This window comes from Dermacentor albipictus, chromosome 9 (assembly GCF_038994185.2).
Source record: "Dermacentor albipictus isolate Rhodes 1998 colony chromosome 9, USDA_Dalb.pri_finalv2, whole genome shotgun sequence".
NCBI lineage: Eukaryota > Metazoa > Arthropoda > Arachnida > Ixodida > Ixodidae > Dermacentor > Dermacentor albipictus.
Genome location: NC_091829.1, coordinates 72,979,240 through 73,001,457, shown reverse-complemented (window position 1 = coordinate 73,001,457; position 22,218 = coordinate 72,979,240). Strand labels below are relative to the sequence as shown.

The 22,218-nt window shown below is 45.2% G+C and overlaps 1 protein-coding gene across 1 annotated transcript in view; it reads right to left on the bottom strand.

The window, feature by feature from the left end:
- LOC139049823 (uncharacterized) overlaps window positions 1-7,098 on the bottom strand; it is a 41,182-nt gene extending 34,084 nt beyond the window's left edge. Inside the window, exon 1 of the mRNA XM_070525640.1 lies at window positions 6,948-7,098. The gene's annotated coding sequence lies outside the window, so the exon portion shown is untranslated. The remainder of the gene's footprint in view (window positions 1-6,947) is intronic.
- Between the last annotated feature and the right edge of the window lie 15,120 nt (window positions 7,099-22,218).

The following is a 22,218-nucleotide window of genomic DNA, read 5'->3' as shown; positions in this document are numbered from 1 at the left end:
GTCGATCTCCGTTATTTGTCGCAGGCTTTGCAGTGCACAACGGTGTAGAACATCTACTGCAAGGACATTCTTCCGTGCGTTTATTCTCACGTCCTATATCTCGTTTGGCGCGATTCCCTCAAGAAGCGCAGAAAGGACTTGCCTGTTTAGGAGTCGCAGATTTGACACTGGGTCCACAGGCATGAGGAGCATAGTGTACGGCCAGCGCTGTGGTGTTCTCTTCATGGTGGAGACACTTGGCGACGATGACCTCCGTAGCAGCCTTCTTTTTATCGTTCGGCTCATGGCAAGCGTGAAATCGTCGTCCGAGGAGTCGACGCTGTCCGAGTACAACTTGGTTGCCTCGCTGTCCGTGTCACTCGACGCATTTCCGCGATTCCTGGACGTGACCCCACGTGATGACTTGGCTGCAGGATGGTCTTCGAGGGCTTCTTCGTCCATTGCCGCAACACGGGAGTGGCAGCTCCCAGAGTTTGGAAAGAAATAAAGCGAGACAAAGGTGCAAGTGTTCTATCCTACAATCGGAACGCTCGCTTCTCCTACGCCAAGCTTGCCTCCGTCCTATACATGACAACACATTCCACAAAAGATTGCATTATTGAGTACATTACAAAGGCCTCACATAAAAAGGATGTTCTCGAACACGTTTAGGGTGTTTATCAACCATGTTTCCGAGTGCCTTGTGAAATTTAGACGTCACTACGATCTTGCATGTGGCGAAAATGGGGCTCATCAGATGTTTAATGCGTGGCGAAGATTTTAAATGTGCAGCTGTGATTACATTTGTATAGAAAGGTGGTCCCACACTTTGTCCCTCATTTTAATTTTACGCATCTTTTGTACTGCCAGTGCCTATATTCCGAAAAATACCAAAAACCCGAAAACAGTTGATTATATCTCGAAAAGAAGAGGCTGGCCATGGGTAATGCGTAGATGAAATCAAAAGCGTCGGATTTAACCACAGCGTTTGCAGTAAATTACGCATTCCAGAATCGCGGGACCGCTTTAAATGTGTTTCATAAACGAGGGGCTGCAGAATTCAGTACGCTTTCCTGGGACAACTATTACTACGCCCTATAGTGCCACAGCGTTTGCAGTAAATTACGCATTCCAGAATCGCGGGACCGCTTTAAATGTGTTTCATAAACGAGGGGCTGCAGAATTCAGTACGCTTTCCTGGGACAACTATTACTACGCCCTATAGTGCTTTCAAGGACACCCCCCCCCCCCCCCCCAAGGTCTGGCCATTTTGAGGTAACAAGCGCACTGCATACCTGCCACGCTAAAAATGGTGTCTGCTAAGTACTGCATTCCTACTCCTCGTGCAATGACCTTAAATTTCAAACCAAACGCCGTTTGCCGTGCTCCTGGCTGGCGCCAGCCTCCCAGCGACAGGGTCGACGTAAATCGCGCAAGTGCGCCAACGTACGTGGCAGCGCTGTGACGTCAGTCATAGTGACACGTGACTAGAATAATAAGCCAAGCTGACACCATTTATTCGTTTACTATGCACTTTAAATGCATGACTTAGAGTTAAGGTAAATAATGAAACGCACCGGCCGTGGTTGATCAGTGGCCATGCATGGTGTTCGGCCCCTGAGCACGAGGTCGCCGTATCGGACCCCAGCCGCGGCGGCCGCATTTCGAAGGGGGCGAAATGCGAAAAAAACAGTGTACTTAGATTTTGATGCACGTGAAAGAAACCCAGGTGGTGGAAATATCCGGAGTCCTCTACTCCGACGTTAAACTAGTTAAACCATAATTTAATTGTTTACTAATGAAACACGCAAGCCAAATGTCCGCATGCTTTTCTTTTACTTCGTGCCGTGTGGCAAGAGATGTACTTTGATTTCGTCTCCCTGTTACCACATCCCGCAATCGCGCGCGCAGAGAACGAAACTATGTCGTTTTCTCAGGAATCTCATTTCGTTGTCCTTTTTTTGAGCAATGTCAATAACTACCGCAATCTGAGGACCGAAATAGAATGTCATCTTTATGAAATGCATAGAAAGATGTGAAGGCGGGCTTTGAATTGAAAAGAACTATCAGATAAAAAGTGTATACCAAAAGAAGGCTTGATACAACTAAACTTGGAGAAAGTGACGTCGAGCGATTGGAAAGCTAAGCCCTATGCCTTCATAAAACAAGACCTAAATTGGTTATATTTGTTAAAATTTCCTTTATACCACATTGCGCAGTGTCATTAACGTATGCGTTGGGAGAAAACAGCCAATTACGGCTCGCTGAAATGATTACGTAGGTTGATGTGGCACTAAGCCAATTCTATAAGCATGGGCGCTGATTTTAACTTGTCTCGAATATATCCACCTGACAGTTCTTTTTATATAATGGCCATTCGTTGATGATTGCGTCACGAATTCAAAAAAAAAAAAGATCACAAGATATGATTTCTACGATAACAGGAATAAATCTTCACAGTTTTCCACCTGCGCTTTGCTCTTAACGGATATAAAGTTTCAATGTTCAGCAAATTTTTCAGATTAAATATGCCTGCAATGTTTTTTGCATAGCTATGCAATATTTTGCATAGCTTACAATGCTACCTAAAATGCTTGAGGCCCCTCGCCAAATTTTGGTCACAGACCACCAGGCCCAGGAAGCTACAATGGGAGCGCCTTACTGTAACTGTATTTCAAAACGGTTCATTACAAGAAATGAGAAAATTTGAAATATTGCGTTGCTGCGTTGTCAGAAGGCCAGTTTCAGCGCAAACATTGACGATATCTCTCTTTGCGTAGACTGGCATCCAGAAGTGTCACGGCAAGCCCCCATGGCACGTTTCCATTCCTCTAGCACAACGATGTCCATTGTGTGCCCCACTGCTATGAGCACCCTTGCTTCCGCGACATTCCAGCTTTGGCTGCTCAAATAGGCTGTAGTTGGAGACCCCGTCATGTTAACATCATTACCATCGGCTTCCTTTTTTTCCATTCTATTCATTCTTTTCTTGCAGGACGCACGTAAATTTATGTTCCTTAACTTTCTACATCGGTTGATTTCCATAGGTCACGTGTCAAAATCACTGATGCAGCAGGCAGTGCATTTTACGCACCAGCATTTTTGCTAGTGAGCTTGACTCTTTGGCGCAGAGCGGGGCTCCCTAAGAAGAAGGACGCGCAAGCTCTGTTTCAAGTCCCAGCCCCTTTGGCTCGATGCAGCTGCTGATATTTTGCATACACAATTAGCACTGCGTGATCCAGGCGCCTCGCTTGTATGTATGCCCCAGCGTGATGCCCGATTCGCTTAGGTACACCGATCCACGCCAAATTTTCAATAGTGTCGCGAAAGTGTTTGATAAACTGCTGTCCCGTTTTGATAGGTCAGGGATAATTGGCCTTCTCGATTAATAGTATATGTAAATGCTTTTATGGTATATATAGAATTAATGTACGAAATAATTGCTTGAACGAAGAGTCATCTTTCCATACGTAAGCTCGTTGCACACTTATATAAGGTGCCAAAAAATTGTGGCAAACATCAGAACACTTTTCAAGCATGGGATTTCTGGGTTTGTAGGTAAATTTCTGCGCTTCCATTATAAACAGAAACACCGTGTGAAAAAGTAAATTTCTTATTTGACACTCGAAAACTGCCTATGACCTTTGTATTTAATTTTTACAACAGCTGTATGGTAAATGTTTGGCCCCTATATGCATTAGGTCGGACATTGCTGCCGGTAACATTTAGGGGCCTTATCACTGGGCGAACTATTTATATTTATTAACCAGTGGTGCAATCGACTTGGTCCCGTTGCTCAATCTAAGCTTTCAAAAATTTCACTTCTTTTGGATATCGAGCTACTTTTGCAACTGGCGGCAAACTTCGCAATCTTTCGCATTACTTGGAATCTCGCTGACAAAGTGTCCTAACTGGATAATATTATCCTTGTTCTTTTGAAGGCATGTTTCTGCAACTATTGGATATGTTACTTGCAGCTTTCTGATGAAAATTCTATATCGCTCAGTTCGCAAAGTTATTTGTCAAAGTGCATTATGCTCCTTATACTCCAGAAATGAAAGCTGCTTTTTTCTAACGCGCTTGCCTATGCTTGCCTATTTAATTAGAGCAATGTACCTTCGCAGACATTTACTCCACAAGAAAAAACTGAGGGCAAGTGCATACCAACATTGATTAGAAAACAACAACTATTCCTGAAGCGAAACTACCCTCCACCGCCTGCAGGTGTGCGGAGATGAGGTGAACGTCTGATGACGTGAAAAATTATCTGCTAGCATTGCACGTGTTGTTAATCCGTAAGATTTCTGAATGGATTGGGTCGCCGTCGAGAAAACACATCAGCAACGGCTGAAAACAGAACGAGGGCACTTACACCGACTTAGCGAAAATTATCATAGACAGTGAGAGCCATGTGCTTTGCTTTCCGATACGAGTTGAGGCACAAAATACGATTAAAGAAGTCGCAGTTTCTCCCGAAAGCCAAAGCGTTGATTAAAATAGCAAGTTATTTGATCAGCTATACGAAGTAAGGATAGTTGTTTTCTCTGCCGCGCATATCGGAAACATTGCTTGATAGCAAGCGCGGTGTCAGGTCAGCGTGCGTAAGCAAACATCCCACTCGTTTAGGGCGGACACTCGCTGTCAGAACGTCGCCACGGTCGATCCAAATGGGTCGCGAAGCTTAGGGCAAAATGAAGTTCAGTACAAATGGTCACCGACATCAGCAAAGGTGGTTATGGGAGCAGCGATTGAAACGCGACAATGTTTTGAGGGAACAAACATTGGGAAAGAAAAAAAGGGTTCTTTTTAATTCAAGGGAGACGCAGATACATTCAACGAAAATAAAATTCGTGGTCAATATTATGTTCGTGACAAATTAAGAAAATGCAAGTTCCTTTAGTTTTAATACTATTAATAAACACATTTCGTTTCAGCGCCCATCGTTGCAGGGGGCGTTGACGCCATTATCACTCGCAATGCATTGCGCGCCTTGGAATGTGCAGAAAGGCGCGCTCGTAAAGTTCACCTATTGAAATACGCCCCCCTCACACGTTGGGCCTTTATGCTTTCCGGCGTTTGTCTGAACTTGGTGATGCGGGTAGCTTTATCGCTTCTTGACCTGGGGCTCTATTCTGGACACGCATGGCGGCTGCACGGCCGCCATTAGCCGCCATGTTTACTCTCTGATTGGCTGTCGAAAGGTCACGTGTTTTGAAATTTGTGCCGGGAAGCGGAAGTATTGCAAAATGCAATTTTGCGTTTTCATCAAGATGACGAAACGTGACGTGGAGCTGCAAATGTTATGGACTAATACATTTTTTTGGTCCTTGGCAGATATATTGTGATGTTAGCGCTTCAAAAAGAATGTGAGCGGTAGCGTGCAGAAGCCAGTGCAATGCATCTGCAATTGCGCGAATATGTGGTGGCGATTCAAGATATGCGCCATGCCAGCTTGCTGATTGGCTGAAGGAATATCTCATGAGGAGCGTCACAGGAAGGGCTGTTTCGTAAACGTCATTTTGACGATGCGTGACGTTGCACAGGGCCGCCATTGCTGAGATTTTCCTCCATAATTTTTGCTGCGACGAGCCGCGCGAATTATGCTAATGGGCAGCCATATGCAATGGCAGCCGAGAGGAATGCGTATCGCCACATTTTCCCCGTCGTTTGGCGCCACGAAAATCTTTTGTTCATAACACGTGCTCATAGTATTTGCATCGCTCTCGAGTGGTGTTGGCATTTCTGTTTTGGGCCATCGTTTTTTAAAAGAACGCGTAAATACGAAATAATATTGGTTGAATATAGCAAACTTTCAGCAATGTTGTCCACTTTTCACTGCTGCATTTGTATTCTAATCGAGGTTAATGCCTTTTCGCACAATCAAAAGTTATGACAACGGCCTTTTTCTAACTTACAAAAAGAAATGTACGCAAGGCGGCGCCTTGAAGTTTCCTCCCGCGGTGCGAGTAACCAGCGAAATGAACAAGAGATGGCAGCGCCGGCGCTTGCGTCGCTCTAGTGGATATCTCTGGCGCGCGCAACGCTATCGGTGATATTCGGCCGTTTCTAAGCCAGCCGAGTCGGGCTGAGTCACTTGCGTTTCACGAAATAGCGATAACGTGGCCTAGAACGTGCGCGCATCACCACTGGCAGTTCGCGTATGTTGTCTCAAGAAAGAAAACAAGCGCGTTGGCACGAACATGCGATGACTCATTCCATTTTCCAGGGACACGCATCCGAGCTACTGAAGTAGACGACGGCTTGTACGCAGCAGACGACGGAAGCGAGAAGCGTTTTCGACAGAATAATCATACGCTTTGAGATAGCTGCTTTATTTTTACTGCGGAGGAAAACTGTCTTGCTTTACCGATAACGCTACATTCAGTGCCTTCATTTCAGTTTCTTAGGCGAAACGTCAAGTTGGCGTCACGTTACGTAAGCAAAACCGGGCCACCAGCGCCATTTTTTTTGCGTCGCGCCTACGTCACGCTCCGAAGAAAATGGCGGAATGTCCAGAATAGCGCCCCTGTTCAGTCAAAAGTAGTGAGTTACGATCGCCACATAATTGTGTGGTTATTTTCGTGCGACTGCGCTGGCCGACGACCTAAAGCTTTCGTCGGCCTCCAAAGAAACTATGCTCCGTGAAGGGGTGCGATTTCGGCAACCGTGCGGCTGGCCTATTCCTGCATCGCTTTCTGCGCTGAAAGCTCGAAACGCCCATCAAGTCGAATGGCGGCACATTTGTATATATAGCTCCAAAGGCAGACCAACAAACCAAATTTCATGCCTTCTAAAACAAAATGACGTCGCTTCTGCTTTTAACGGATATGGCGTCGCTATATGTTTTCTTCCGCCGGAAGTGTTCCCTCCACATACAGATAGCGCTAAGCTCCATGAACCGCAGATGAACTGCCATGTTTGGAACGTATGGGCTCCTATGGAAGCTAAGCTACCGGGTAACTACTTACCTTGACGCTGCTGTCCGCAAGCGCGGGAGCTGCGGCGAGCGAAGTGCCCTTTCCGCGGTCTGTCGCTTCAACGCAAGGGCGGCGAGAACACAGCGTGCACAAAGGTATGAGCCGTCCACAGATCCCTTGCAAGACACGGCGCGCGCCAATGCGCGCGGCTATGCAAAGTGCGAACTTGTTGGCGAAGACGCAGCCGCCCCTCCCCATTTTCCCTTTCCATATATGACGGGCGAAACTGAAGAGCGATCGTCAGTTCCGCGTGCGGCCGGTCGAGAAATGCGCAGTTGCTGCCGGAGCACAATGGCGACCCCCGCCTCTCCCTTCCATCTATCTTCCCACGGCCTTTCGAGCGAAGGAAGACTGCGCGTTTGCTCTTCGATTCCTTCCATCAAGCGCGACAGATTGAGCCGCGATCGCCGTCTTTCCTCGCCTGCTTTCACTCGCACATACAATTACCACGCCCGGCGACAGTGTTATCGCGTTTCGACTTTAAAGGGACACAATAGCTGAATGCAAAGTCGATGTGGAGTGTTCAAATACCAATGTAGAAACCTCTAAAGGCTTGTTTGCCACCAAGAAAACAGTTAATTTACGAGACAATTGCATCTGAAGCGTCCCAATACCTTCTTCTGAATTCAGATCTCCCGCTAACTAAACGAGGTGAGTGGTGACATTGCATACTCCATCACCACCGTTCGCTGCCGTCAATGAGTAAAACGGCGCCCGACAGATGGCTGTATACCGAGCCAAGTGGATTCGCCGGTGTAGCTGCTTCTTGGTCTGGTGGCGCAGACCACCGGGCATCCCGCAACATCACATGGGAGTTGATTTCTCTGTTACTTGCAGTTTGTGCGAGTTTCGCGAGTGAGCAAAAGCAGTGCAGCACTACGCCATACCGAAACTACTGAAACGCTAAAGCGTGGGTGGCGCGCAGTTGAGTAAAAACGAAACCTTTCGACCACCCGTGTCGTTGTCCAGGATATTTCAATGCGTACAATTTTTTTTTCGAAAAATGAAATACAACTGGACAAGTGGCGTTTTATTTCGTCTTAAGATACAATACAGTAATATATTTTTTTTTCAACGAGTGTTTGGATACGAGGGACAGAATTTAACTGAGCAGTGATTTCGTCTTGTCCAAGTACTTGAAGGCCCCGGGGAAGCCTCTAATCATGCCCGGCAATTACCTATATTTCTCGATTATTAAAGCTCCGTTCGCGATAATATTGAAGCCTTAGATATTATCGAGCCCTAATCTATCACAGTAACTTGATTTAGTATTTATCTTTAGTGTGCCTTTAAGCCGAGATAACCTTGAGCACATAACCTTGAGGACACGTGCAAGTTCGCGTCCGTGCGCTCACGCGTGCACATGCAGTGCGGCACGGCTCGTACGCGTAGATACGGGACACGACCTGGGTCAACAGCCTCTGGTAGAGCGATTCAAAAACGGTCATTCCCAACTACACAAGAGGACTGATAGCACCCCAAGCGCAGAAGATATTATTTGGCACTCCTCCCTCAAGGCAATGCCACTTCCACATCATCTGGGTCCCCGGTCACTCGGGTCTGGCTGGAAACGAAGCCGCCCACGATGCCGCCCGAGCTCTCGCCCACCGGGCGCATCATCCTTCTCCTGAGTCTTCCGATCCTGACCAGCCCTCTGTTCTGCATCGCACTCAAGCGCGGTACCGAGTGGTCACGTTCAGAGAAATCCTCCTCCACTACCGCAGAGAGTGGTTACGCTGCCCTCCAGCTCAGAAAACACTGAATAAATCTCAATCCACCACTAGGCAACTACTTCAGACTACAACTTTCCCGAAACCCGTGCTGTACAAACACGTTTACCCCAATGCATACTCCCCACTCTGCAAAGCGTGCGAGGCCAGCGCTGACCTCGATCACATTATCTGGCAATGCCCCAAAGCTTCGCCCACCAACACCTACCGCACTAACGCTACACCCATCATAGCTACGGAAGAGCCGTGGGAGACTTTGCTGCTCAGCTTGGACCCAGAGAAGCAGCTCAGGGCCGTCCGAATGGCCGAAGACGCCTCCAGAAAGCAAGGACTGGGAGTTGTGTCAGGAAGGACGGGACTGGGGGTTAGTCTCCCGACCCCCGCCACCCTTGGACCCCATCAGGGACATAATAAAGTTTTATCTCTTTCTTGGGTTGCCTCGCATCGGCGCGCCTGGCTACGCAGCATCGGCGCGGTACATTCAACTCTCAGTGAAGATTTATATTATGCGAGAAAGTGCTTGATCTTTCTTTTTCGTTCCGATCTAACCGCTTTAAATATGTTACAATTCGTTGAAAGGTATCGAATCATCTTGAAGCACTGTCGATACCTAATTACGAAGTCGCATTTTACAAGGCGTCTGTGAGGGCGCCCAGTAAACGCATGTTGTCGCGTGCATGGGGGCGCGTGTCTGTGGATGCAAGCCACCATTCCTCGCGAGGCGTCGAACGCGCAAGGCGCGTTCGACGCCTCGCGCCTTGCATACGTGTGGTATGGGCTTTATACGGAATACCACACGTTCGCAAGCCATACCACACGCCATACCACACGTTCTCAAGCATACGTGTGGTATGGGCTTTATACGGAACGTGAAGGCGACGCCGAGGGCGAAACTGCGCAAGGAGTGTTCATATAAATGCTATCACAATAAATTGCGTCACTGTGATAAATGCCTCCATTTCCAGTGGTTTGCACGCTTTCGCTTTGAACACGCGCTGGGTACAACTCGAAGCGTGCCGTGGAAATATTAAGGTCAAACTACACGTACGCCTGCCGGCGCGTGAAAGCTCGTGCCCCCGCGCCTTGCGAGTAATGGCGGTTCGAACCTACAAGACGCGCGCCGGCGCGGGTCCATTTGGCTTGCATTTTCGCCTCGGTAGACGTCGTTTCGTATTTTGTGAGGCAGCCAGAGCACCAATATTTGTCTGGAGGATGCGTAGAGCTTTAGAGTGGCGCTTGTCGTCAATTACATTAAACACGAGTACTTTGCTGGGCATTTTGGTATACCTTCCTTCAAGACATTTAGTGCAACGTAGGGGCACAAAAACGCAAGGATGCTTTAGTGCGCGTGATGTAAAACCTAATTTAGATCAAATAAAAAAAATGCAGCAGGCGTGGAACCTTCCACTTCCAGTCCATTGCTCGAACATGATTCAAAACGTACGCGACGACAATCTCGGCCAGCGCCGGCACAGAAATATCGGCGTCGGAATTTGCGCGGGGATCGTTCACAGCAGCTTGCTTTGACCTCTCCGGAGGTTTGCCAGTCCTAATCACGTTGCGTGACCCTAGTCCCAAAAAACCTTCTCTCTTATTTTCTGGGGCATCACAATATAGATATGAGCAGAAGCACCTTATCACTGCATCTGTGGTAAACATTCCTTAGTCGACAACATGGGTGAATCGCGCTTGAGGAACTTTCCTTAAATGTGTACTTCGCCCACGAGTATCGTTCGCTGCTGCTCTTGTGGCTGCTAAGAACAACGCTGCTTTGGGCCCCCGTGAAGTCGAGTGCGACGAAATAAGTGCAATTATTTATCTTCTCTAAAGCAGAAATACGGCCACTATTTGTTGCGACCTCGGCTTATTCGCTATCGTAGTTGAGCTTCCGCTAACCATGCCACTCACCTTTTCGTCGTAAACCATCAACATAGGAACTTTCAAGAAAGCAATAACACAGACCTGTATCTCCTTATTGCCTATACTGGGAGCATTTTTGTCCCAGTATATATAGAGTTACCATTTTTACACATCTACCGATTCGCGGGAGCCGGCGTGTCCTTTATCTGATCTACCTCGGTGTAGCCATCATTTTATCAGCATTCGACGACTGCAGATGAAGTTCGCCAGGTTATGAAATTATTGAAGACCACAAGCGCTGGCTTAGACCACATTTATCCTTGTAAAGTAAAAGTAATTTCGTATCAAATATCCTTAGTTTTGGCACTAATCATTAACAAACTGTTCTCTGCAGGAGTCTTTCCAAGTTGTGATCGCATTTCACTAGGAAATCGCAGGCCAAGTTGTAGCTTTCCTTTTTTTGTTAAAGTGATTGAAAAGCTTTTCCACATTCCATATAATGCGATACCTAAATAACTTTACGCTTTTGTTTCCTCAGCAATTCGGACATCCACAAGGATATTCAACCGAACTCGCACTTATTACTTTAATCGAAGAAATCAAGCAAGCTATTGACAGAGGTCTAATTGTGTGTTTTGTATTCATCGATCTGACGAAGGCATTCTACACGATAAACCATCGCACACTACTTGTTAAAATCCCATCATTTGGTATATCTGGTCCTCTACTAAACTTTGCAAGAGACTACTTGAGTAACCTGTCTCATGTGCTACAGCCTAACGGCCATCTCTCCTCATCCAAGCTAATTAACGTAGGAGTCCCAAAGAGATCAGTTTTAGGCCCACTTTTATTTTTGATGTTTAATAATGAGCTGTATACCCAGTATTATTGCTAAAGTCAAGTGCATACTTTACGTTGATGACATGACCACCTTTACATTCAGTACATCAGTTGCCACACTCTAGTCTAACTTTAACACCGAGTTAAACAATATAATTTATGGTGCTGAAATAGTCATCTGCAAATTAATCCCAATAAAACCACATTTATGGTGTTGCATTCCCAACGACATTCAATGGACATGCCCACTTCTGTGTACATTGGTGATTAGGCCATAAAGGTTTCGACGAAGCGGCATTCCTCGGTGTCATCTTCGATACTGAACTAAAATTTCATGGACACGCCCGATTACTTGTGAAAAAGGTTGCATTTGGCATCCACATTATCCCAAGGACAAGAACTTAGTTTCCACCTCACGTCGTACGATCTTTCGTATTTTGCTTATATTCATAGCCGTCATGGGACAATACGCATTCTACGCATATTGAACGTCTGCAGGCACTTCAGAACCAAGCTATGACACCAACGAATTTCAGCCCATTTGATTTGTCCTACAGGTCTTTAATGTCTGCTATAGGTCTGACGTCTCTACGTTGACGGCCGCCATTATTTCCCAGTATGCTCTGCGTATGCATCTGTTTAACTCATAACATAATGTGTTCAATAGCTGAACAGAAGAAAACGCATCTGGTTTCAGGTGATTGACAAAATATTTTCCTAAAAATCTGTTATACTGTCAACCGTGCTCATGGCCGCCGCATTTAAATGGGGGAGCAATGCGAAAAACCCGTGTACCTAAATTCAGGGGCACGATAAAGAACCCCAGGTGGGAAATGTTTCAGTGTGCCACACTGCGGTGTGCATCAAAATCAAATCGTAGTTTTGATACGTAAAATCTAATATTTATTTATCTCAACCCTGGTGTCTCAAAGATGTGGCCGACCTGCATGTCCAGAGGAACGTCTCCCGCAAATTTTACAGGCATCTAACGAATTCGAAATATCGAAGTGGAAACAGCCCTCTTGGTACGCTATAGAAACTCCAAAGGAGCCCTGGCATCTCTACAAAAATTTCGCTTCAGTTTACAAAGATTTCTTGCCAATGCAAACATCGATCACACAATGTTTACGAATATATCCGCAGCCCTCAACTTTATATGGAGGTCTGTTTATCTCCTAACGAGAAATGCTAGTCTTCTCGTTTTGCTTGATTCAGAGTACATATGCGTATCCATTACGTAGCTTCATAGCGCACTAAGGTCTGATGTCGTAATGATTTTAGCGCTAAACAGCGAATAAATTTCCGCGAAAGAAGGTGGCAACCACAAAGGGGCTACAAATTTGCGGCCTCCAATTTTTGTATGGCTTACAATATTCAGTAATAATACGAAAACTAGCATTTCCATCATCACTTCCCTAGGGGCAATGTGCAAGCTCATTCCGCGTATTTTCGAGAAACATCTGACAGCCACATATAAAACATTTCGCTAATTTTGATCCTGCGTGAAAGGATGCGTTCGTATCCGCGTCAACTAAATCACGCCAGCATGATGAAGGGATGCTCCGTGTCTCGTCCACTGCTCGCCTCGTCTGAATCGCATCTCGTCCTCGACGCCTGCTCGGCGCGCAAAGTAGCAACATGGCGGTGTCCTTGCAGTTTCTGATTTCAATGCATGGGCGTCATTACAAGCGTTTCCCCTAGAGTTGCTTTCTGCTTGCTTAATTTTCCCCACGACAAAGCCACTTGTCACTGACTGTGTCAGAACGCCAGGCGCGGTGGGCGTGCCTCCAGTCTCTAAAAAACTAACGAAATTATTTACGATGATGTTCCAGGTCAAAGGTAGTGCCAAGACTTGTCCCAGTAAAGTTTAGTGCACGCGAAACTAACCATCTTACTAAGCCGAGTGGGGCAAGCTTGCCTAAAAAGTACCGCAAAGAACAAAAATAATGTTGAGGCTCATAGAAAGCGTCGCAACCATCTCTTAGTATGAGTCATCAACTCATCCATGCCATGAGAACCGAGCTGTCTTTCGCCCACTGTATCACAAGCCTCGGTTCCATACCGTAAAAGCATACTTGGTTGAAATGCGTCGCAGGATGTCAAACGAAATTTCTCACCTTGCTGTTGTTCAATAGTGTATTCGGGCCATGTCGAAGTGTACAACGAACGGAAGAATACGTCGACATGTTAAAAAACAAGGCTACATCCAAAATATGTGGGTCACCGAAGAGGCGAAGTTCACATATGCAGCAGATATCACTCGCTTTGGTGGCGATTCTGGAGCTAACGCAGCTTGTGACGCGTACGTGGTGCCGCTAACATGTTGCCAGTTAAAGCATGAAAAGAAATCGCGAAATATAAATTCGTTTATAGGCGAAACATTTTAGTTTTAGCGAGAAAGAATAAATTGAAAATAAAGCACACTCTAAATTCATTTCAAATTCTTTCTTTATTGCACTGCTCGCGTCAGCTAACGTATGGAATGAACAGTAGGCATGACGTGTTTCCTGTTCCAAATTTTTGCCAATTCTCACCAATTGTTTAATTTCTTTCCCTATGGTTAAACGGGTAAGCCGAGAAATGTCAATGAATTTTCGCATTGAATCAAGCGGAGACCAAGTTGGAAATGTCAGTGAAGTCACAGCCTAAAGAAAAGTGCACTCTTGGTACGTCACACAAAAGTTTTTTCAGGTTGTTTTTATTTTTAGAAGCTCGCGTCAGCTAAAGGACGCGTTTAACAGTAGGGACGACGTATTTCCTGTTGCCAGTTCTTGTTGAATTTACCTGTCTGTGATTCAACGCGTAAGCCTAGAAAAATGAATAAGTTTTCGTATGTAAGAAGGCGCAAAGAAAGTCAGAACGGTCAATGGAGCCAGCTGCCTAACGAAAAGCACGCTCTTGGTACGTTAGACAAACTGCATAGGTGCCCTGCAATGTCCACATAAGTTTCTCTTCAGTTCCCGAATGGAACTGGGTATACGCGTATAGTGATCAAATACAATTTACGTAAAATACCCGCAGCCCGTGTCTTTCTATGGCGAGCTTCTTTTCTACTATTGAGAACTTCTAGACTTCTCGCTTCGCAAAGTGGAGTATATTTGCCTGTCCATTACGTAGCTTGATTGCGCACTAAGGCATGACTCGTAATGATTTTACCGCTAAACACTTTAGAAGAAATCAGCGCGATGTGGCAACCGCAAAGGCGCCGCAAGTTCCTGCCTCCCATTGCTGTCAGGCGAACAATATTCAATATATGATACACAAGCTATAGAATTTACACGAGGACGTCCATACGGACTACGTGTAAAGCTCATTCCGCGTATTTTTGAGAAATATTGAATGGCCGTTTACAAAAGAAATTTAGTTAATTTTGATCTTGCGTCAAAAGAAGTTTTTGCAGGCGCCTGAACCAGATTGCGCCACCATAATGAAGGGAGGCTCCGTATCGCGTTGATTGCGCGTCTCATCTGAATTGCATCTCGTCATCGGCGCATGCGGGGCGGCGCAGAGTAGCCGCATTGGCAGCGGCCTTGCAGTTGCAGATTTCATTGCATGGGCGCTAGAGTTGGTTATGCTAGACAGTTTTAGTATTGCGCACGTTGCGTAAGCGACGGCGTTGCGTACGTAAGATCGCTACGTTGTGAAAAGTGCGCATGGGCAGAATGCAACACGAACGGTACGTGATGCGTACGCGACCGCTGCGTACGCACGCATACTGATTCTTGCGTGCGGACGTGGGGAGGCTTGCGTGCTGCTTTCGTGGTTCCTGTCTGTTCGGGACAGCGCGAGACAAAAGAGTTTCGCAAAATGGTGGCGTCAAAGGCAACCAGCGGAATGCTGTACTTTTCAATGGCCTACAATGTGGCTTTGCTGCCTGAACTCAACGCGCAGAAGCCAATCCCGGATCTTCCTCGTTGGGAATGCGAAGCAAAAATAGGAGCTTTGTTTGTGAGAAAGTGTTCAGTGTGCGCTGTTTGCGCGGAAGGCTCGACTTCCAGTGGGCGCAGTTCGTCGCAAATGACCGTGCCAACCCAAGATAGCGAGAACACAGTTTTTATATTTCTCGACACGATTCGTGTATTGCATCCGTATTAAATGTAGGCTCTTTTAAAAACCTAAATAGAGTTCGACGTAGCGTGAACGCGCGCACAGGTTAAGGGCTAAATATAGTCCGACGTAGCGGGAGCACGCGCACACGTTACATCACGTTAAAAAGAAAAACAGTGTTCGACCGGTGGTTCGACGCCTTGGCGCAGCCAACATAACCGGACGCGACCAACGCGTCCTGACGCGTCCGGCGTCGATTGACGCTCGCCCGCGCGCCTGTAACGTCGGAGTATTGACGGGCCTGCCTCTACATCATGTGGCGAGATCAACAGCGTCTATAGTCCGACCGATGCGGCCGCGGCCAACGCGTTCTGACGCGCCCGGGCGCTTAACAACGCTCGCCCGCTTACGTACGTAGGCAGGTAAAGCGCGGTCATGAGGAGATAAACGCACCGATTAAAAGAAACGTGCAAACACTATCATCATCACTGGACTATAGCCCCATAAGGATGCAAGATGGATGAGAAAAATGGATTTTAAGGCAAATAAGATGGGTGCACTATGAGAATTAAGGGGATTGCTCAGGCGAGTCATGGGAATTATAATATAGATTGATGACGAGGCGCTTTAAGAGGACGACTCAGCGAAATAAGCGGCATGATTATGCGAAGTAGTGTAAGTGAATTAGGCGGATAACTATGCGAATTAGGGGTTGAGTAAGGGAAGTAGGAGGGATTTCTAAACGAAGTAGAATAGGCGATTTAAGGAAGTCATGGTGTCTGATCACCTTGGGCTTTCGCCTTCAGGTGATCATAGGCATTACAGAAAAGACGCCGTGAATTTTTGCACCAGGTAGAACGCAATGCTGGAGATGCACAGGTTGAGGCAAATACGTACGTATATGTAGATCAATTGTGACAGGTAAGTAAAGAATGTTTAAATGGAAAAATAGGTTTAAATAGATGTATGGAAAAATGCTAGAAAAATATACATTGCCTACCTGCATAAATCAAGCTGCCTAGGTGACGATGTCACCATCGCGTTTCAAGAAAGTGGCAATATTCATCATCAACAACATCATTACTATCGTACCGTGTTTCATTTTTTGATGATAATGATGAAGATCAACAAATACGGAAGGGTCCTTTCGATCGGGCGGGCAAACTGGATAGAGGCTCGCCAAAGAATTAGCAAAAAACAAACACGCACCAGAAAAACCATGCCACGTATAAGCGCTCACAGACACTACAGTGTTAGTGTGCCGTCAGTTTTAAGCGGCTACGGACACTTTCGCCAGCTGCTATTGGGACGATCGCATATCAGCCTACCCTGTAAAAAGGGAGAAAAGTAATTTAAAATTAATCAATTACCCTTTTGTTTTTGATGAAATATTTTCGCAGGGCTGTAACTTGTAACCTCAAGCAAAATATTTTGCAGAGAAGTGATTGCAAGCGATTACTCTTTTTTTTTTACAGCTGAAGCTCTCATGGGCTCGTACCAGTAGCCGTTCCGGTTAGTGATGGTGTCCTCCGGCGGTGTCCGGTGTCCGTAGCAGCGATCACAGTGAATTACAAAAGAAATTCCAGCTCCTGCCGGTGTAGAACCCGGGACTGCTGAGCGGGAGTCAGCTACTCTACCAGTGAGCCAAGCCAGCCCTGCCTAGTGAGCAGCGGGAAAATGCCCTATAAATGCGGCCTAGCCTGCAAGGAAGTAGACAGGCGATATGTCATGCGCGCCTCGTACCATCGATGTGTGCACATTTTTCATTACGTTATTACACGAGGTATTCCGCCATGTAGCACATGCGCAGGAGCGGCGCAAGACAGTTAAGGAAAAATTGACGCATACAGCAATGCGAGAAAAAATATACATTGTGTACCTGATCAGTGGGCACGGAGGACCCGACCCTAGCTACAACGATGCTGACCAGGCACTTGGTCTTCGCTGTGCAGGTTGGCCCCTCTGTGACATTTAGCAGAATTTGCAGTAACCATCGTTGCATTGTCGTCCTACCATGCCCACAACGGTATATTATCCTTGCTTATGAGTGCTTACAGGTGTGCAAGTTAATTTTTTGTGGTGATATATAAACAAATCCTGGACCGACACAAAAGGAACTGTAAGGCCAACTGCTTGAAGGCCAAAAAGCTACCCTTACAGATGTAACTGAAATGAAAGTGCAGTTATGCAACATAAACAATGTGCTTGCCAGCTTACAACGTACTCTAGAGGACGTGCAAACTAATCTCCCTGATTCTTCTGCAAACCTAGTTCAGGCCGGTCAAGTAGAAACGACGCTAAAATTTTTAGAGAAAGTGAAGACTTTCCAGACAAACAAATTGACTAATTTGGAGGACCATAGCAGGCGTTCCAATGTGATCATTTACGGGATAAAGGAGTTAGCCGACGAAACCGAATCTATAATGAAGGAAAAGATTTCAAGAAAGTATTTCAAGGCATGCTGGGTGTGAAATGTGAGTCTATTGTTCGAATACATAGGCTAGGAAAAAACAAAAGAAACCACAGGTCGTAATTTACCTTCAGGATTAGAGTGAAAAGAAGGCAATTTTTGCAAACTGCAAGAAATTCAAAGCGTCTGACATCTACATTCAGAACGATTATTCCCCTTATAAAATAAAAAAAAAGAAAACTCCTCTGGGACAGCTGTAAAGAAGACACGCTGCTTCCCAAAAAGAGCTTCGTCGATCCACGATAAGCTTAAGATTGGCAGCGATACTTTTTGTTGGGTTTAATACCTATACAGACGCGTACAAATTCCACAAAGCTCCCTTCGGACTCTCAAAACGAACGAACTAAACAATTCCTCAAACTCAAAGGATTGACGTGCTCCCCAAGGGTGACATAAGCAGCCCAGACTGATTATTGTCAATGACAGCAGTATTGAAAATAAAACTGATGCGTTGGAAATTTTATTACTGAAGCATGATCCTCATATTACTGTCTTGACGGAGACTTGGCTACATGATGAAATAAGAGACGATATATTTCCTGCTTCCTATACAGTGCTCCGAAAAGACAGGTGTACCAGGGGTGGTGGTGTTGCAATCCTGATCAAAAATGGAATTTCTGCCCACCTCTTCGAAGATATCCCTGAGATTGAATATTGAGCGTCAAGATAAGCTTTTGGGGTAACAGCTGTAATGTTTACGCCATATACAGACCGCCGGAAGCTACTCCCGAATACTTACAAAAGCTAGAGGATGTAATGAACAGGCACAGAAAGGATACCATTTTTGCGGGTGATTTTAATGCACCAAAATCGAATGGGAGTGCCTTAATAGTAAAAACACGTTCAGCAAGCTTTACCAACATTGTCTATAGTATTAAGCTAGGTTTAACCTGAAGCAGGTGGTATACGCGAGCCGACACGCGTACAGGGCACTTCCAGTTCCATTCTCGACTTGGTATTTCTTGGCCAGGATTTTTGGAATATTTTGTTTGTATTGAAGAAGGACTTTCCGACTACCGCCTGGTAAGCATTACCTTACCAGTTCTACAGATGGCGCAAAACTGTTCCCAAGTGCTTAGCTACAAAGATAATTCTCATGCCGACGCTGTGTCCATCGTAGAGCACATGGAAAACTGTCTTGTTGATTTTTACCAGTACTGATGCCTGTTCTCTGTGGAATCACGTCAAAATTATGTGCCAGTACTGCATGAACAAATTCATCCCTAGTAAAAATAAGAAAGTTTGAAAACATACACCTTGGACGACACGCCATCTTATTCATACATTACACGCAAGGTAAAAAGGTTAAAAAAAGCATGGGTATCCTGTCAAAATAAAACAGCCGCAGAACTCTCTCGAACAGAAGCTGACTGCTTCAAAGAGTTACTATTATAACCACTCTCTGCCTAACTTGATCAAAAAGGATCCTAAAATATTCTGTAAACATATGAAGGAAAAGAAAGAAACCGATTTCACAGATATTAATTGCGGTCACATAAATAACTAATGACGACGACATAGCATAGCATTTTAATGAGCAATTTCAAAATGTATTTGCAGTGTCAGATGGTTGCATTACTATGCTTCCAATGAAAGAGGTATTTGATGTGGATTCTATTTCTTATGCTCGAATTGGCAACATGTTGGTAAACCTGAAAACCAAAGCTTCTTGTGGCTCTGACGACATCCCAAACATCTTTCCGAAACGTTATCCTGAACTTATTGTCAGCTTTCTTGTATGAATTTTTTTCTGCTTCTGTGCTGTCGGCACAACTGCCCGATGAATGGAAAGTGGCCCGAGTGGTTAAAAGATTTTAAAAAGGCGATCGAATAAGATTACAAAATTATCGTCGCATTTCTCTGACATCACAATGCTGCAAGCTCTTGGAACACATCATGGCAAACTATATAAAATAATTCTTGGCTAAAAACAATCTGCTCACGGAGTTTCAGCATGCCTTCAGAAAGGGTTATTCGACTGTAACGCAATTGGTAGCAGTGATTCATTCGTTTGCTTTTTCTCTATACAATAATGGCCAAACGGCTGTAATATTTTTTTAGATTTCAGGAAAGCTTTCGATAAGGTTCCGCACGACAAATTAATCATCAAACTCAGAATTACTGGCATACCTCACATTTTCGTAAACTGGATTATAGCTTACCTGAGCAAAGGCATTCAGTACCTTAGAATTGATGAACATAGCTCGGCCACTTTTCCAGTCCCATCAGAAGTGCCCCAAGGTAGCGTCTTGGGGCCTTTACTGTTTCTAACGTATATAAATGACATTGTTAAAACGATAACTCCAGGTGTGCAAATTAGACTGTTCGCCGATGATTGTATTTTGTACAGTGATATAACCTGTTAGAATGATCAGATTGTCCACGAAAAGAATTTAAATAACATATTGAAGAAGTGTAATGAATGGGGTACGTTTATTAACCCTGATAAATCCGTATTTCTTCGTATTATTCGTAAAAAAACAACTAACCTTTTATTATACCCTAGGTTCTTCAGCTCTGCATGAGACTAACAATTACAAATACTTAGGTGCTACTTTGACTTCCACATTGTCGTGAAACATGCATATTAAGGATATTTGTTCTGCTTTCCGCAAATTCTGTTTCCTGAGGCACAAACTGAAAAATGCCCCTGGTAATTTGACATTACTGTTATTTTAAATTTATTAGACCAAAGTTAGAATATGGATGTATATCATGGGATCCTCAAACTACGTCAAATATCGCGCGCCTCGAAAAATTTCAAAGAAAGGCAGTTAGGTTTATATTTCATAACTTTGCAAGACTGGAAAATCCCTCTAAAATTATGCCAGAAAATTCCATACTCATTCTTGAATCACGCCGAAAGCTGCTAAGGCTTGAATTCGTTTCCCTTCTTCTAAACTACAGGCTTGAAATTAAACCATCGACTTACGTAACGCCTGCAATAACGCGGCACACAAGACACAATCATCCGGACTCACTAACACCCTACTACGCTCGAACTGATACGTTTAAGTTTTCTTTTTTTCCGGGAACAATATCAGACTGGAATGACAGTTTACAGACACAGTGTGACTAAAAATGTATAAATTTGCATTTGCTTGTTCCTAATTTGTTCTCTTTTGTTTGTATGCACTCTATTGCCCCTCTGCTTGGACCGAAATGTCTGCAGTATGTGCTAAATAAAGTAATACTAAGTAAATAAATCAACCCGGGGACATGACTATTTCACTGCCACGTTGAAAAGCGGATGCCAATAAATCATCATCATAATAATTACCGCCATTAGCATCGTATCGTGGCAATTTCCTCCCGTCGTGAGATGCGGGCCGCGTAGTGTCTATGCGTACACCCTATGCATTTCAATGCAATGCAACTGCATGGGATTGCAGTTGGATATTATTACTCCAGGTAGCACGCCACGTAGAAATTGCTTAGGTAGCGGTACAAGGTAGATAGTTAACTCTTGAAGAACAAAAGGAAATCATTCAGAGTATAGATATTGATGTAATGAAAAACATGTATGATATGCCTGATTAAGTCACGCAGGCTAGGTGACTGTGGCTGTCCCGTTTCATAGGGAATGTCATTAATTTTCATCATCATCATTAGCATCGTATCATGCCATTTCACACGCGATGTGACCTGCGCGAAGCGTAGCGTTGATATGCGCAAAGCTTGCACTGCGGTTTCGCTATATTCCACCAGGTATCCCGCAGTGCAACAGTTGCATCTGCATGTATCTTGTACTGGTTAAGTCAAGCAGGCTAGGTGGCTATTTATCACCACACCGTTTTGAAGGGGATGCCAATAAACCACCAATGTTATCAACACCAACAACAGGAACGTACGGTGCCACAGGTCAAGGGATGTGACATATGCGCTGCGTAGTTTGGATACCTCTGTTTACCCTTCGCTACCGGTTATGGCACCTCCTCGCAAGGTACGAACCGCTGCCGAAGCTGATCGCAGAGCTACGCGCGCGGCTGCAACCAGGCAACACCAGCAGAGCACTGTGCAGGACAAGCCACCGCACAAGCCGCAGCCGACGCTGGGCGGACAGTTCAGATGGTTTTGTTGAAAGCGACGCAAAGAGCGAATCGTTCACAATGCACGACTGTTCATGGAGCCATCAGCCTACAAAAACCGTACTCTCTGTATGCTAGACAAACTTCAAAGGTGCACTGGGAAATCTACGTAAGTTTTTCTTCACATCTCAAAGGTTTCTGGGCAAATGCACACGGCGATCACATATTGTTTAATTAAAATATCCGCAACCCGCGTCTTTATACGGATATCTCCTTTTCTGCTTACG